At 45.7% G+C, this 16,022-nt stretch overlaps 1 protein-coding gene across 1 annotated transcript in view; it reads right to left on the bottom strand.

Annotated features, from left to right (window-relative positions):
- The window catches only part of LOC135367010 (receptor-type tyrosine-protein phosphatase N2-like), a 287,257-nt gene that overhangs the window by 269,499 nt on the left and 1,736 nt on the right, over positions 1–16,022 (bottom strand). The gene's annotated exons all lie outside the window — the stretch shown is intronic.

Below are 16,022 nucleotides of genomic sequence, written 5' to 3'. Positions count from 1 at the left end.
TCATCTGAAGAGTATTCGGAACACCTAGCGGAAACCTCAGACGGTGGTGGGATTCGAACCCACCACCTCCCAGTCCAGCAGCAGGAGTGCTTGTGCTTTTCGACTCCAGATATGATTTTCTTATGGCAGTGAGCAGAAATCGTAGCGGTATTAAACAGCTGATTGCACGCAAAAATCTGAAACCTCACACACGGACGAACCATTAATCCTAAGCAAATACGGCACCGTAATCCACTAACTACCACGTGCTTCGCTCACCAACAGCGCATGCGAAACGGTTTTCTTAGCTTTTTAGCGTCCGCTCTAATTCGAGAAGACGCCACCGTGCGGAGCACCGTGAAGGCTGTGCGCCCGCGTGTATGCCGCGATAGACGCAGACGCTGTGGTCTTTAGTGGGAGTGAGTGGACCCCACGACATAGATTTAGGCCCTCGTGCACAAGTGAAAGCAGGTGTGAAAGCCAGGCTGTGTGATGCATCGAAAGCGTCGTGTGCCCCGCATACAAGCGCATTTTGTGAGAAACCTCCGGATCTTCCTGGCCACGGGCTTCCTGGCAACGCGTCATAGCAAACACGGTGCAGCTTTTTTTTTCTCTTTCTTTTTTTAATTTGTGGGCTATGTTGCGACCCACAATTTGGGAACCACTGGGGTAGAATATCCCCCTGGTGATGAAATCACCATAACTACAAAATAATGTTGTTGTTGTTGTTGTTGTTTCGTACCAGTCACTTAAAAGGACCTCCTATATGCTATCGCACTACAATATTTCACCCGGTCAATACATGGTCAAGAATGGGCAAGGACCCTACTATTTTTACGCACTCGAAGTGCTCGGAACACACGTGAGTTTACGTAATGATGGGTTATATAAATAAGATTAAGCCTAGCGCCCGCATAAATGCGTGACAGTCCATCAACTTTCATTATCCTTATGCAAGAAGGTAGAACTATCGCGCTGCATCATTGACATCGCGCATGTACATGCAGGGAAATACGATAAGAGAACGAAATAGAAGAGAGCTTGCGTAAGCACTGCCTTTAAGCAAGAGCGCACGTTTAACGCTGCCGAAGTCAATTTTTATCGCACGTAGAGGCCTTCTTATTGGATTGTCAGAGGCGCCACGGACATAGTGGGGGCGACACATACATCATTCGGCGATGCTGCGCCATTCTTGTTCCGACAAATTATATTGGTAGCAATACACCTCTATACGGTCTTGCGTAACGCTCTGCAGGGGACACTATTGAGACGTACGAGTATGTCACAGTAAATTCAATAATCGCATTCTTCGGCACGACTGCGGGTCTCTTGCCATGTTTGACATCTCGTGACAGTCGTTGCTCTATTTTTAGCACCTTTTACTTTCACTTCTGTTTTTTTTTTCTTTCTCTTTTTTTTTTTTTTTTTTTTCAAGCTGTAGGGTTCTAGCAGATAAAGCGCTTTTGGCGAAGAAAATTATCTGTTTCGATTTAAAACTCCACAGATCTAAACCTTACACGAACGATGTTTTTTTCTTTTTCAAAGAGCACCAAAATAAATTATGTTCATTTTGCTCGTTGTTCCAACTTCATGAAATACTTAGCAAATCAACATGAAACATGAACGTGTCTTACTTACGTGTCACACGAAGTGAGCGCGTACACAAACACAACAACAAATAAATGTAGTGACAATGAATGACAAAATTTGCCACTTGATTTCTGGCTCACTACCCCAGGCCATACAAGTGCAATATGTGACATCAAATCATGAGGTAATCAGCAAAATAATCATCCATGTCCTTCGTATGAAAAGTCCCGTAACCGCATAGCATGCATAGCGCTAACCTAACGGTCAATGAGTCCCTCCGCCCTCCGTCGTTGTGTATCCCAGCTTGGCTGCAGCACTCTTTCATTGGCTACCCTACTGGGTCCCGTTCCTCAGCGTACCCAGTGGGTCGCCACCACTGTCCTCCTCCGCTTTCTGCAAACTACGGACCTTATCAACACCCCTGTGATCGTGTGTCTGATTTACATGTCTTTTCTCCTTTTTTGTTCCCTCTCTTTTTTCCTTTCCCTTCCTTACGTTTTTTTTTAAATAGCAGACCGGCCACTGCTCCGTTACCCCCCCCCCCCCTCAGTCTGACCACTGTACTCGATCCAGCACGACATCCGGAACATCGATCTGTGACCTAAGCAGTTCTGGGCTTCGTCAAGGACATAGGTCTCATGCACAGCCTGTGACCTGAAGTCTTGTATCATCCCATTCGTCAGTGAACTACCCTCACGCCTCACCCTATCATGTACATCCACCACCACCACCTCACCGCCACCTCATGTAGTACATTAATTACTCTCATCTGTTTCGTATTTCATTTCTTTCTATTATTATTTTTATTTTTTGCCATTTCTTTCGTCCTTCGTACGTTGTTGTTTTTATTTTATTTTTTATCTGTGTTTTCTGAGAATATTTACTTGCAGAATAGTAAGCCGACACTCCTTTTGGTTGACCTTTCCCCTTTTCTTTCCTTTCTCCTTTTCTATTTCGTCTAATAAATATATATCTCTTTCAGTTTGACTGCAGCAAACGACGCAGGAAAACGTAAGTTAGAAACATAAATGGGAAAAACCACCTGCGGGATCTTGTACCAACTACCCCGCTTTGTCCCTCTTGTGAATAAATATATCCACCCCACCCCCCTTTCACGATCAAATAATGTCCTCGCACAAACATAAAAGTCGCAATACAACACATAAACACACACACACACACACACATAAATGGGATGATGATGTGGTGAGTCACATAAACACTATAGGAATGTTAAGTCCCAATTGCTATATGTTACATTTTGAATAACGTTTCGTGAATCTGCCTATCGCATGCGACCACAACACATATACTACCATCCTGGAAATGCAGAATGGAAAAAACGCAGCACAAGGACTTGCGCTTTTATTTTTTTTTTTTTTTTTTACTATGCTACTACGAGCATGTCACCGTTGAATGCCACACAGGTACTTCACCTTGACATCCACCCTGTCCTATAACTCACCCCAGTGGCGTCACCCAAGCGCACCCACTAACGACGAATCGACACATGCTTGCACAACAAACCTTGACGGATAGCTGGCTCGAGGAATCGTAAAAGTGACCGTTTATGAGGGGAAAATAACAAAACGAGCAGAACGGATCCCATAGCTATAATACACAGCGTGCCATTTGAAAGAACGCGTTAGAGCGACGGCAATGTCCTCTCATAAACATCCGTGCGTAACGCCAAATGTGGCCGCTCGGGAGAATGGGGTTTACGACGATAAAGGACACCAAGTGAGACACGCCGCGAGGAGAAAGGACACCGCGCAATGAAGCCCCCGGGAGTTGACCGCCTTGGTTCTTCGCCATCCCGCAAATGCCTGCATCCTTTACTATACAAAGTACCGCGTTTGCCAGTCACGAAAGACACCTACAGCGAGCGAGCGGATCGGCTTTTGTCTATGGTGCGGGAAAGGTCTTACTGAAGGCTTCTAGAAGGCAAGGCTGGTATACTTGAGCTCTCCACACTCTTAAAAATGAGGGGGGGGGGGGGGGGGGGGGGGGTGTCGAGGTAGCTTGCCGTTGTTGGCCGCACTCAAGTGGGCATCGTCACGACTATAGCCAAAAAAAAAGGAAACGAAGGTGGGAGAAAGGGGAGTTGAGGACTTCAAAGTGATGTAGAAGCAGGATGACCGGTACTGATGGGACGGAAGCACACTGTAGGTGAGAGGTGCACTAGAGTGGTCTCTCCGCTAGGCCCGTTGCTTGGAGAAAGCGCACGAGGCCGCGAGTTTTTGAAAAAATGAACTTCACCACATAGCACGCTCCTAGCCAACCATCATCCCGAATGACAACGTTCTCGCGCCTGATTTGTTGAAAACGGGAGGAGGAGCCAATTTTGTGCCCATTATGCACGGCACAAAATAGGCTCCTCCTCCCGTTTTCAACAAATCTAGGGCGAGAACGTTATCATTCGGGATGATGGTTGGCTTGGAGCGTGCTATATGGTGAAGTTCATTTTTAAGAGTGCAGCTTCATTTTATTTATTTTTTAGCTCATTAGTTCATCGAATTTGCCTTTTACAAAGCGCAGTGGCGTTACAGCTTGAGGCAAGTTGACTCACCCCAATGCTGTCACAGCGGTGCTGTAGAAGATCTAGAGCACATTCTTCTCCATTGCTCACACTATCAACCTTCCCGAACCGTACTCTCCGGATCCCTTAACGAGCTGGACTCTCGCCCACTCTCTCTCTCTCAAAATTGCTTGGTCCCTGGCCACATCCAGCCCACCAACGCTCTGCCCTCAAAACTCTCTTCGCCTTTCTGGATACTATAGGACTTCGATCCTTATTGTGAAGGGGCTCATTATTTCATTTCCCGCATTCACCACCAGCAATGGGGTAGAGTATCGCCCCTGGCGGTGAAACTCCCCATTCATCATCTCACAATAAAGTTGTTGTTGCTGTTGTTATTTATTTTTTTAACGACGACCGAAGACAACGATTCCTCGTTGGTTCGTTATCCACATAGGCATCCACGACTCCTACTATACACGAACTTTATTACCAGCGATGATGTGCAACGCAGGAGCCGCGTGATTTGATTGGTTCCGAAAGCCAAAATTTACGGTGCATTTTTCGGGGCATAAACGTTACCGCGGAACCCGTAACCATCTCGTCATGAACATCCACTTCCACCTCAGACTATACCGTATTTGTTGTCCGTTTGCTTCAAAAATAGAACCCAAAAGGCAATGGGTCCGTTTCGGTTTCGTTAAAAATACGGCTGAGAAAAACGTTTGCGTGAAACCGGCACTAGATTTTAGCAGCGGTATGTCGTTTTCTGAATTGCACCAAATCACACTAATGGTGACCCGGCACCCGCTGTACTGTCTGGGTATTTTTCCCTGGGTTTTCGTGAGTGTAGTGTAGTGTAGTGCAGTGCAGTGTAGTGTAATGCAGTGCAGTGCAGTGCAGTGCAGTGCAGTGCAGTGTAGTGCAGTGTAGTGCAGTATAGTGTAGTGTAGTGTAGTGTAGTGTAGTGTAGTGCAGTGCAGTGTAGTGCAGTGCAGTGTAGTGCAGTGCAGTGTAGTGCAGTGCAGTGTAGTGCAGTGTGCCGGTGCGGGTTCAGTGTAAAAACAAACGAAACTAATGAAACGACAATGAGGAGACCCGAGACAGGGGAAAAAATAATAGACAACAAAATTCTTAGATCTGATAAATTTTGTTGACTGTTATTTTTTCCCCTGTCTCGGGTCTCATTGTCATTATGAACCAGCTAGTCAGCGCCCTTTCATTGTTATCGACCAATGAAACGCAGCGCATGTTGCACTGAAGCGACCGGTGTAGTGTGCACGCTCGAACGAGTGTAACTTTTTCTGCACTACAATCGCCAGCGGAATTCGCTATCGTAAGCGAGTTCCGCTGGACATAACATAACATACACATGGTCGCCCCTATTGAAAACATTGGCTGTGGCTTTGGGCGTGGTGCCGTACTCATTTAAATGCAGTGGCTTCACAGGGCCGTCACGTGGTCCTAGAGTGTCACGTGGGAGTTGGCCCTACCAACACGGTCCATATTCCCAGCGTGACTCACAGGTGGTGCAACGTTTAAACTTTCGACGTGGATAATAATTCCATGTTTCATGGCTAACTTTCGTTGCCTAGAGGACAGGGTGATGGAGCAGTATTTGGGGTTGAATAGGACGAGGGTGTGGTTTTCGCGTTTTTTTATTTTACTACTATTTTATTGCTACGCTTTATTTATGCGTCAAGGCACGGTGAGGCAAAACAATAAAAATAAACACGGGTTGAAACGCACGACAGGATGCAGGGTTACCAACGCTGAACAACCCATTTATATTCCTTTATATATCCCGTTTATATATATATATATATCCCTATATATACCCGTGTTCATCTGTACCCAGTTATCCATACATATATACCCCTTTATATATATTCCTTTTTCTATTTATCACTTTCCCAGGGACTCTTCAAGTCGCGTTCCCCGCATGCAAGACCCGAAACATCGCGCTAAGCGAGGACTGGCCCATCATATAATAACACCCTCTGCAGCCTTCCTCAAGTCAACGAACCTCCTACGTGCCCCTTCGCAGTACGTGTCGCCGCAGTGGCCACGAAATTAAAAGAATTAGGCCCGTAATGCGGACGTGAAGGGTCTCCACATTATTTCGCGAAGCCGAGCGTTGTTATGAGTTCACAAAAGGGAGGGGAACAGCAACTGTTTCGAAATCCTCCGAACGTGACCGGCATATCCTTCCCGCTTAGCCTATCAGCATTCGGCGCACAGGAGCCTCTAAATCAGCCGCACTGTCAAACTTAATCCGGAATTAACCCCTCCTTGCCGCCGCAATGCGCAATACCCCCGGTCAGACCCCTGGTAGCGCACTTCCGGCTCCACCGGCGCTCTTTAGCGCCGTCGTGTGCGATTTCAAAATGTCGAAAAGTGATTATCCCTTTGGACACGGTGGAAATTGAGGTTCTGAGGCCGGAACACAGAGGAAGGACTAACCGGGCTAACCTTTCCTGTGACTTCCTTCTTTCTTTCATCGTTGATTATCTCTGCTGGCTTTGCCTGAGGCGAGAGAAAACAAAAGAAAACCACTGGGCGCGTACTTGTATAGTTGGTACGAACATTCACGTACCTTCATGTAACCGATATTGTGCGAGCTGGACGTGATTAAACGACCTCTGGGGGGAAAAAAGAAAAATAGGACAGAACTGTTTAACACTCAAAAGAGCTTGGTGCCCTTAGACAAGAAAGGTAGCAACGATAAACCAGTAACGGAAGAGCTAGAATGGTTGACTTGCCGTGTTAGTACTTTGTACATACAGCACATGTCATGAAATGTGGCGCCATTTTACGTCACGCGATCCCAGAGTATACGTCTCCAAAATATACGTAATATACACATTTAGAGAAGCCAGATTTTTCATTTAGCGACTCACATGTTCATTCTCTCTCTCTCTCTCTCGCTCTCTCGCTCTCTTTCTTTCTTTCGGGTTCGAGCTGTGGGTTCGAATCCTGCAGCTGGCTAACCTTTTTCAGTGTCTTCCTTCTTTCTTCCTACATTGGATGATGATGAGGTGGGCAAGGGTGGGTGAATGGGTGGGGTGTGTGGTGCTTCGGGATGTGGCAGCTGGTTTGGTTTGATTTGGCGCATTAGCTACTAAGGCCATAAAGCGCCAAATACTACTGGAAGTTTTACTTAGGTAAAATGTGTGTGTTTATACTAAAACTAGGCTAAGCGCTGGGTTAGTAATTAAAATCACAGATCCTTTAGAAACCCGGTATCTCTAAAACACTTGTAGACCTTTTCAAAAGGTAAGATGTGACAGCTGACGGGCCGTTCTGAATGTATCATTCATGACTTCTGGCGTTTGTATAGCGCATGAATGTATGTATATAGTAATTGACGTGGGATATTAATTTTTCACTGAAGTTTCCAGTAAACTGCGCCGTACAGATCCGTCCGAACATGAGCGTGAATGTTCCTTGTTGAAGACCAGCAGTCTAATGTGACATGTACTGTAAATATTTCGAAGTGTTTAACGTTTCAGTGCTCTAGAGAAGCTTGTGTCCTCCAGCGTGTATAGACACAAGGCTAATTGGCAATTTGGCACAACCCTACGATTAGAGTTCCGCGAGTGCTTCTCTTACACTACACGAAGAACAGTTAAAAATACAGAAGAAAGCTTATATTTGGTTGAACTGCTTGAATCTCTCCATTTCGCTATCATAAAAATGCTTTTACGTCACAATAAAATCAAAAGCTTCGGGCAGCAGGCTATTCCTTCACTTTTGTCCTCTCTGGTGTTCGCTAGCATCTTCCATACCGGTCGGTCGTGCTCTGCCAACGCCTCTCAGAGCTTGGTGTGCACGGGCGTTCCCCTCGCAACACTCCTCGGCCCCGTGCAGCGAGCTAGCCAGTGGAGTGTCACAAAGGCGGTGCTCCGCTTTCTGCGTGATACGGGCCCCCTGGGCTCCCTGTGAGCCGCGTTTCTTTCCTTTTCTTTTCTGTTTAGGGAATAGCAAGCTGGCGTGCTGCATGGCTTTCCCCTTTTATCTTTCCTTTTCGTTTTTTTTTTTCGCCAATAAATTCCCCCCACACCGGTTGTTAAGATACGGTGGTGTAAATCTTGTCACTTATTTCACAATAACGCCCTTACCGGAGCATAAGAGGGATGTTTTTCTTTCTAATTCCGTCTGAGCGCCACGAAGCAACTGTGCACAGTTTCAGGTCTGGTGCACAGTTTCAGGTCAGGTTTGCACAGTTTCAGGTCCTTTACTGCCATGCTTCTAAAGCGCCTTATTGCAGACGTTCATGAAGTTCGTGCACTCTAAGGAAGGAAAAATGAGTAAATGGAGTGTAATTATACATTCTTTCCCGCTACATCACAATTACTCTCCATTTTAGTCCTTTAACCCTGACATTCGCTCCTCAGACTGCAAATAGTACCAAAGCCTCCCATAAAGTTCCATGCATTTAGTCCCGAAAACGACTAATGGCTGTGATAATGCATCTCGTCTCCAAAAGGACTAAACTTGTTCCTTTTTCTTTGAACGTAAGTTTCTCTGCAGAACACGCGCGTTACTTTCAGCCAAATAATTTCATCGTTATTTCCACTCTGAGTTCGAAATGAACACATAAAAAAACTGACGGGTTAACCTGGAACACGCACAAAAAAAAATATTGCCTTTGAAACGTTATTAATTGATTGATAACGTAACACGAAGAGTGAACGCCAAGAACAAATTACGGCTCCTCAATAGCGCTACCGTCAATACTCCGCCATGAAAGATCGTCCGATAGAGGGAACAAGAACTAAATCCAATCGATTCGTCTGGGAAGATGCTCCTCGAGCGAAGCGCGCACAGTGGCGTGCAGATGTATAGAAGTGGGAGGACCTCGAAAAATTGAGAGTGAAATATTACCAGTTATTGTCTGACGTCGAAACAATACAGGGCTGTTACAAAAGAAAAAGTACTATATACTTATCCACGCTTCATAGAAACCAAAGTACTGATTTCCTCTCCTTTCGGCTTACTTACTGTGCCCACCCTCAATAGTCAAGTAGCGTCATAGCTGGCTCCCTTGCGTTTTCTGTATTGTATTAGAAAGCTTGAGTGTTGCTTTTTTGATTGTCATATTCAGGGTGTTTGCTCTAACGCGTCCAGAAAAATATATTTAAAGCGGGCGATAAAAGAAAAGCAAGCGGTACTTTTCTGCTACGTGAGTAAGAAACTAGTAGCACCTGTTTCTTAGTCAAGTAGCTGAAAAGTAGCGCTCCTTTCTCTTTTATCGCTCGCTTTAAATAAAATTTCTGGACACGTTAGAGCAAACACCTTGTATGCGATTGATATAGTAAAAATGCATGTACGAGGGGCATTCAAGTCAAACCGGGACTTTTCATCTTTCGCAAAAGTAAAATGAACTTAGAGGCGAGAAGTTAGTTTTATTTTTCAACGTAATCTCCAGCTGGGCACTAATGCGCTTGTCCCAGCGTTTCACGAGGGCTTGCATGCCAGCAGCGTAGAAATCCTTACCGGCGCGTAGCAGCCATGATCGGACCGCATTCTTGACCTCGTCGTCGCAGCCGAAGTGGCAGCCCCCAAGGAATGCCTTCACTGGACCGAAGAGATGGAAATGGCTGGGGGCGAGGTCTGGACTGTAAGGGGGATGTGGCAGCAACTCCCAGCCAAGTTCCTGTAATGTGTCTGTCGTGAGATGTGCGGAATGCGGGCGTGCATTGTCCTGTAGGAGGAGGACTCCTTTGGTGATGAGGCCCGGCTTTCCGAAACTGGAGGTGTTCATGAATGATAGTGTTCAACGTTCCCACAGAAAGGTCCGTCTTTCGAGCCAGTTCGAAACATGTTATCCGTCGGTTCTTGAGGATCGGGCGCTCCACAAGTTGGATGTTCTCAGGAACTCTGACACTGGGCTCTGAGCCGTCCCGGCCGGGATCGTCCTGCACTGATGTACGGCCGTCTCGGAACCGTTTTCACCCCTCAAACGCTTTGCTGCGGTTAAGTGTATCGTGGCCATACTGAGCCTGAAGTCTTCTGTGGATTTCAGATGACTTTACGCCTTCATTCACGAGAAACTTGATGACAATTCGCTGTTCGATATACACGCTCACCTCGTTGTCGGCCATCTTGTCCAGCACGTGTCTTCTGTTTTGCACAAACTTTGGACCACCACGCGGTGAACGCGGAGGCCTGTCGCGTGTGAAAATGACGAAAAAGAAGTAGCGCGAGCCATTTGTACACGCAGGAGACAGAAAGTCCCGGTTTGGCTCGAACACCCCTCGTATGTACATGTCTCTAGGTTTGCATTACTAAGTTACAGATGTTCTATGTGTGAGCCCGGTCGTCACCCTCACCCAACGCATTAACCTCATCTTTTTTTTTAGGTCATCTTTTTCTTTAATCTGTCCCATCCTTCTTTCACCGTTTGTTAGTTTATCCTTTATTTCCTAATTCTTTTCTTTTCCTTTTATTTATTTTATTCTTTCATTTATATTTCTTTTCTTCGTTTTGCGGAATAGCAAGCCAACGTCCCGTTTGGCTAACCTTTCCTCCTCCCTCTTTTTTTCTTTGTTCTAATAAATATATCCTCCCCCCCCCCTCCCCTGTTCGCCACACGACAGATATCCAGAAGAGCAGCGGCATAGCCGAGCGGGTTAAGGTCCCTCTCGTTGGTGGTAGCCAAGGTTGTGCTGAAGACTGGGAGGTGGTGGGTTCGAATCCTACAACCGGCTGTGCTGTCTGAGGTTTTCCCTGGGTTTTCCGAAGACTTTACAGACGAATGTCGGCACAGTTCCCCCTGAAGTCGGCCCAGGACGCATACTAACCCTCCTGTCTCCCACTCCTTCCTGCTGTCTTCTCTCCATCTGTCCACGTCTGAACGCCGCTCATAGCCACGGTTGCTTCGCGGCGCTAACACGGCGTCAAAAAAGAAAGATATCCAGAAGATAATCCGATGTCGTTCCACGTATGCCGTTAAAAAAGAAGACAGATTATAAGAGTACAGATTAGTAAAAATCCAATTTCTTCTGTACAGCACACTTATGCAACATACAAGGTACACTGTACTTGTGTATAGGAGACGCATATTCATGGAGCTTCAAACAGAATTACAAATGGCAGAATGCTGTAGTCCATTTTGGAAACCTTGGAGACCAATCGCGCGGTTGTGCCACCTGGCTATCCCATTTGGTACCGAACCAGATACGGCTCATATATTATACTGTTGACATTGTAGAAGCGGCTGTAGCTCGGGGGTTAGACTCGTCCGTAGGTCGCTACGTGAAGAAATGGAACCACTCCAGGTTTCCGACGAACACGAACGAATGCAAGAAAAAGAAAAAAAAAGTTAAAGGAACACGTTTTTGTACAGAAAACGTACAAAGTATTACCCCCGTCACACGGCAGACCGAATGACATTCCCAGCGAATGACATTCGCACTGAATGGCATTCGTTTCGTGCCACACGGTGAAATCAAATGACAATACAGGCGAATGATATTCGCCCAGCGAATGAGTTCGGGGAACTCATTTGCGTTTCCCTCTCGTACCGGCAGCGCAGCCTCGCAGCAGAGAGGAGGCAAAAACAACAATGATAAACCGTTTGAAGAAATGGAAGACGAATGAAAAGTTGTACTCCAATATTTTACCACGAATTTGATAACTTTTGACACTAAGGAAGGAAGGCTAAACGCCGTTTTTCGGAGAATACCTTCGTTCCCAGTCACCACGATGCCAAGTGTGGTGCAAATAGGCTTTTTAGCTGTCTTTCCTTGTGTGTACTTATCCAATTAAATGACTTTGAAAATGAACTAGTCTAACGCTTCCGAGCAAAAGAAATAAAAATACAACTAACGAGCCTATATAATGCTTCACATGTTCGGCCTTCGTGTCTTATTTGTCGACATTGACATCATTTGCGAAAATGACATTCTGTTTCTTCGTGTTGCTCGATGTAAGACAAACGAATGACATTCGGTGCGACTGTCATTCGCTAGGAATGCCATTCGGGTTGCCGCGTGTCAGGGGTATAAAATGTAATCTCTGACATTATATAGAGAGCTTTAGCTGTAGCGCGCGCAACGAAATTGCGTGTTCGCACTGCTTACGCGCTAAATGCAAAACCACATTCGCCGCATGCGCAATGTGCACCCATTATTTCGTCGCCTACACGCGGTACTAAAACTCTCTATCAGTTCGGTCGCGTCTCTAGGCGTCAAAAAAAGGCTACATCTGTTGCGAAACCAAAACGGATTGCGTGCTACGCTCGAAGGAAGCGTTAACGCGCAATGTTCTGCTTTTCGGTCATGCCAGCAGCGCCTCCGACGCCTAATTTGTGTACTCCGTCATTACGCAGCCCAGCTGCCAACGTCCCCGCCAGGGGGCTATCAGTAACCATGTCTGGCAAAAAAAAAAACGTTCTCGTGACAGGAGCTGTTGACAGCGCACAGTAGCCGCGTGGCGTGTACGCGCGCGTGCGTCTCTGTAATAGACGTTAAGCCCCCAAAACTCGATGGTTTTCCTCAATGATTTACCCCCTAATGCACTGGTCGTGTCGACTGCTCTGCTGAAGCAATCGAGCGCGTAAAAGGTATTTCCACCGTCTTTTGACACATCCGGCGTCACATTTTCACTTTCTTTCTCTTTTACAGTATATTTATTTATTGTAACACTCGCAGACGTCTGCGAAGTGGGGGTAAGGGGAAATGAACGCAGTTAATGTTGGTTGAAACGCGCGCCACCGTCACAAATCGAAGAAAAATCTTGCTACATTTTCCGCCCCCTCCCCCACCCAGTCTATAATGGCGGAGATTGAATGTGTTCACTTGAGAGCGTAACCTTGAATCTGGTGAGGATTTTATCTGTAAAGGTACGCGAAAAAGGATAACGCATCCCACAATAAAGTTGTTGTTGTTTATGGAACATACTTGACTACGCCAAGTGCAGCTACAGGGCTTCGGCTAGTTCTACTTTGTATATATATATATATATATATAGATTAGAAGCTTAGGAGGGCGGTTGACCACGAGAATGAAATAATCAGGAAAAATGAGAAGACGACAAAGAGCTTACAGGAAAACACAAAGGGGAGTTTATTAACACATATAGGGATAGGGGTCGACGTTTCGGCAGTCAGCGCTGCCTTCGACGGGACTGGGGTTTGGTGACAAGGTCACCAAACCCCAGTCACCCCCAGTCCAACCCCTTGTCACCAAACCCCAGTCCCGTCGAAGGCAGCGCTGACTGCCGAAACGTCGACCCCTATCCCTATATGTGTTAATAAACTCCCCTTTGTGTTTTCCTGTAAGCTCTTTGTCGTCTTCTCATTTTTCCTGATTATATATATATATATATATATATATACACGAAGGAAAAATAGCCGAAGCTCTGTGGCTGCAGTTGATCATATATTTATAATTTGATCGTGCACTCCCAGCCGAGGACAGCTGTTTCGCTCTACTTGGAGCTCGTCAGCCCGGCGCAGGAAAGTGACACGATCTTGGGTCGGCGCTAACAGTGTGCCTCGGCGAGACATCAGTGTTCCACGGTGATGGCGCCACCTGTGGAGGCCGCAGTGCAAGCCAGCAAGTACATATACAAAGGAAAAATAGCCGAAGCTTTCTGACTGCACGTTGACGATATGTTTATAATTTGATCGTGGATCAGGTACACAATAATAGACTTAATTAATCATTTTCTAGAACTTACTGTATCAACCTTTTTTTTTTTCGTTAGCCATTAAGACTTGGAATGACTTACCACTGAAAGTACTGTAGTGTGACACCTTATCAAGCGTTATGTCATGCCCTCAACCACAATGATATGTAGTGACGGTTCTTGCGTGAATTTATGTTGACACATCGTTGACGATGATGTTGATGTTGGCGAAAAAACATCATTTTGTCAACGTTCCAAATAGAATGAATAAATAACCATGCAATGTTATTCACATGTATGTTCGTGTTTTTCATTGTAGTGTTCTCTTTGATATGAGCAAGCCTTCTAAAGTTCTCGCGTTAGAAGAATAAAAAAATATGAAATACAGGACGTGTGCAGAAAGACCTAATGGCATATATAAACACGTAACTCGTTGCCTACTTACCGGACGAACGCACCGGAACTTACCGGACAAACTTGCGGGGACGCATTTATGCGAGCTAAGCCTACAGAAAAATCGCGGAAATTAAATTCAGCCTAACAAAATAAAATATAGCGACGTAAACCTGGGCTTCCGCGAATTAGAATAGGCTAGACTGACGTCAACATGGGGGTGTCCCCGGAGAGTTGTGTGCACCTACCGCTAGGGGTGCTACTACCGATGCAGAAACCGAAACGAAGTCCCACATGGATGCTCATTGCTGTTACGCACCAGTAGCGCCTCTGGCGGTACCTGCGCTCAATTCTCCGAAGACCGCCATGTTGACACCGGCGTACACCCTTCTAATGCACGGGAGTCCAAGTTTCAGTCGCCATATTTTGTTACGCTGAGTTTGACTTCGTAATTCTTCTGTGAAAACTCAAATCATCATCATCATCATCATCGTGCGCCACCGGAAGTTGGTCCGGTAAGTAGGCAACGAGTTACGTGTGCAAATGCCACTTGGGTTTTTCTGCACACGCCCTGTGGATAAGAACGATGCAACAACACAAATCACACGATGTGCTCTGCGAGGAATAACATCCTACACCGGACGCAGACTTTATTTATATTCTCAGTTGGATCCCATTATCTCAGTTCAAACGCATACTCTTTTTTTTTATTATTATTATTCTTGTTACTTCCTTTATTACCGGCTTCGATGGGCCAGTTGGCAACATGTGTGCCTATTGGATACAGCAACTTTGTGGGACGTTCGATTGTATTTTTATTTACTTATTTATTTATTCTGTGTTAGCGAAGTATGTTTTCAGAAAACGTTTGTCAGTAAAATGAGGACGTTATTACTTTGCCGCTTCTTGTTGTTTTTTTTTTTTTTTTTTTTTTTTCGACGCGAGAAACGTTGTGAAGTTATCCCACTGATGACAGCACACATGTTAAAGTATATGAAGTGCCGTGCGCTGAAATTCAAAGACTCACAGCTAAGCAAAGGCTTCGTGCGCGGTGAAATAGTACAATGAGTTTACCGGGATCTTTTCCAGTGCATTGTTAGCTCCTAGGCAAAAAAAACAGGGCCGAGATAAAGTCTTCGTGCGAGTGCATTGTGCATGTGCGCAGCGTTCATAAAGACTACGATTCTCACAGCTTATCATCAGACCCCCGAAATCCAGGGGGTTTTAGAAAGACATCCCGGAATTGTGGCATATATCGAACGCATTACCGCCTGCGTCCGTGTTGACAAAAGTGATTCATTGCGAAAATTAGGGGCGCCATTGAGTGAACCACTGCTTCATGTTTCTTAAATGCGTGACGCAAAGTAGTTTGCGTGGCGTAGTGTTTAGGATGATCGCCATCCACGCCGAGACTAGAATGTCGGCACAGTTCCTCCTGAAGTTGGCCCAGGACTATTACTAACTCCACTGTCCCCCACTCCTTCCTGCTGTCCTCTTTTCATCTGTGTACGTCTGTACATCGCTCATAGAAACAGTTGCTTCGCGGCGCTAACGCAGATATTTTTTTAAACGCAAGCGGTATAAAAATCGGTGTTTTATTACGTAGTCAGCGTATAGTCAAAGTGGTTTCCGGTTTCATTTTAAAGATATGTACACTTTCTTGACTCCCTTTGGTTACATCAAAATATCCTGTTTGTCATAAATGTACCATATCGGACTAGTAGCATACGAGTTGAGACCCCCACACTGTATCTACAAGACATTCGCGGGTTCTCAAGATTTTTGTGTGCGGTTCCGCGTTACCATAGTAAACGTGAAACAGTAGCTGACTGAATATGGAAGACGCGGTACAGCTCATATCAGTTGACGTACACAAAGCGAACATAAAGCAAAAAAATACTTCGCG

The sequence above is a fragment of the Ornithodoros turicata genome, chromosome 8 (genome assembly GCF_037126465.1).
Source record: "Ornithodoros turicata isolate Travis chromosome 8, ASM3712646v1, whole genome shotgun sequence".
Taxonomy (NCBI): domain Eukaryota; kingdom Metazoa; phylum Arthropoda; class Arachnida; order Ixodida; family Argasidae; genus Ornithodoros; species Ornithodoros turicata.
Note: the sequence above shows the minus strand (reverse complement) of the source record. Positions and strands in the feature narration are given on the sequence as shown.